This window comes from Arachis hypogaea, chromosome 6 (assembly GCF_003086295.3).
Source record: "Arachis hypogaea cultivar Tifrunner chromosome 6, arahy.Tifrunner.gnm2.J5K5, whole genome shotgun sequence".
Classification (NCBI taxonomy): domain Eukaryota; kingdom Viridiplantae; phylum Streptophyta; class Magnoliopsida; order Fabales; family Fabaceae; genus Arachis; species Arachis hypogaea.
In genome coordinates, this window is record NC_092041.1 from 66,450,725 (window position 1) to 66,453,199 (window position 2,475).

The window sequence follows — 2,475 nt, forward strand, 5'->3', positions numbered from 1 at the left end:
GTGTTTTGGACCGAAGCTTTCTTTGAAAGCTTGGCTGGCTGTGAAGCCATGTCTAATTCCTGGACCGGAGTCTTAGACTAAACATTGCATGATTCCTGGAATTCTCATTAAGAATTTTGATATCTTTTTCCACTTAATTCTCGAAAAAGCACAAAAAAATTTACAAAGTCATAAAATCCAAAAATATTTCTTGTTTGAGTCTAGTGTCTCATGTTAAGTTTGGTGTCAATTGCATGCATTCATTCATGTGTCTTCGTGATCTTCAAGATGTTCTTGATGATTTCTTACTCTAATCTTTAAATTCTCTTGACTTGAGTGTTTTGTGTGTCTCATATGCATTCTCAATAGTGTCAGTAGTATACAAACTGCTAAGTTTGGTGTCTTGCATGCATTGTTATTTGATTTTAGTTGCATTTTGATTATTCCTTATTATTAAAAATCCAAAAATATTTTTAATTTGTGTCTTCTCAAGTCAATAATACAGAGAATTGAAGATTCAGAACATACAGCAGAGGAATTGCACAGAAAAAGCTGGGCGTTCAAAACGCCCAGTGAAGAAGGACAGACTGGTGTTTAAACGCCAGCCAGGGTACCTGGTTGGGCGTTTAACGCCCAAAAGGGTATAGTTTTGGGCGTTAAACGCCAGAATGTGCACCATTCTGGGTGTTTAACGCCAGGATGGCACAAGAGGGAAGATTTTGTTTTTAATGTAGATTTTTTTTTCAGTTTTCAAACTTTTTCAAAATCAAATCTTTTTCAAATCATATCTTTTCAATCATATGTTTTCAAAATCAATTTCTTTCTATTTTTAAAAATACTTGCTATCAATTAATGATTTGATTCAACATTTCAAGTATGTTGCCTTTTCTGTTGAGAAAGGTTTAATGTTTGAATCATATCTTTTCTTGTTAGCCAAGTTTTTAATTTTCAAAATCAAATCTTTTTAAAATGTTTTTCAAATCATATCTTCTCAATCACATCTTTTTAAAACTAATCATATCTTCTTAACCACATCTTTTTCAAAATAGTTTTCAATCAAATCTTTTTGATTTCTAATTTCAAAATCTTTTTCAAAAATCACTTGATTTCTTTTCCACTTCCATTTTCGAAAATCAATTAGTGTTTTTCAAAAATGTTTTCAAAATCTTTTACTTAATTTTCGAAAATTACTTCCCTTCTTCTCACATCCTTCTATTTATGGACTAACACTATTCCTTAATGCAAAATTCGAACTCCATCTTCTTTGATAAGTTCGAATTTTCTACTTCTGTCTTCTACTTTTCTTTTCCTCTGACACCTAAAGGAATCTCTATACTGTGACATAGAGGATTCCACATTTTCTTATTCCCTTCTCTTTCTTATGAGCAGGAGCAGGGACAAAAGCATTCTTGTTGAGGCTGATCCTGAACCTGAAAGGACCTTGAAGAGAAAGCTAAGAGAAGCCAAAGCACAAATCTCTGTAGAGGACCTAACAGAAATCTTCAAAGAAGAAGAACACATGGCAGCCGAGAACAACAACAATGCCAACAATGCAAGGAAGGTGCTGGGTGACTTTACTGCACCTACTCCCGACTTCTATGGGAGAAGCATCTCTATCCCTGCCATTGGAGCAAACAACTTTGAGCTTAAGCCTCAATTAGTTTCTCTAATGCAACAGAATTGCAAGTTCCATGGACTTCCATTGGAAGATCCTCATCAGTTCTTAGTTGAATTCTTGCAAATCTGTGACACTGTCAAGACTAATGGGGTTGACCCTGAGGTCTACAGACTTATGCTATTCCCTTTTGCTGTAAGAGACAGAGCTAGGACATGGTTGGACTCTCAACCTAAAGAAAGCCTGGACTCTTGGGAAAAGCTAATCAATGCCTTCTTGGCAAAGTTCTTTCCACCTCAAAAATTGAGTAAGCTTAGAGTGGAAGTCCAAACCTTCAGACAGAAGGAAGGAGAATCCCTCTATGAAGCTTGGGAAAGATACAAACAATTAATCAGAAAGTGTCCTTCTGATATGCTTTCTGAATGGAGCATCATAGGTATTTTCTATGATGGTCTCTCTGAACTGTCCAAGATGTCTTTGGATAGCTCTGCTAGAGGATCTCTTCATCTGAAGAAGACGCTTATAGAAGCTCAAGAGCTGATTGAAATGGTTGCAAATAACCAATTCATGTACACTTCTGAAAGAAATCCTGTGAATAATGGGACTAGTCAGAAGAAAGGAGTTCTTGAGATTGACACTCTGAATGCCATATTGGCTCAGAACAAAATATTGACTCAACAAGTCAATATGATTTCTCAAAGTCTGTCTGGAATGCAAAATACACCAAGCAGTACTAAAGAAGCTTCATCTGAGGAAGAAGCTTATGATCCTGAGAACCCTTCAATGGAAGAGGTGAATTACATGGGAGAACCCTATGGGAACACCTATAATCCTTCATAGAGAAATCATCCAAATTTCTCATGGAAGGATCAACAGAGACC

The 2,475-nt window shown here is 36.0% G+C and overlaps 1 non-coding gene across 1 annotated transcript; it reads right to left on the reverse strand.

Moving 5' to 3' along the window:
• Positions 1-1,903: 1,903 nt before the first annotated feature.
• Positions 1,904-2,011, reverse strand: LOC112699852 (small nucleolar RNA R71). The gene has a single exon (XR_003152787.1). It is a non-coding gene; the product is annotated as a small nucleolar RNA R71 (small nucleolar RNA).
• Positions 2,012-2,475: the final 464 nt, after the last annotated feature.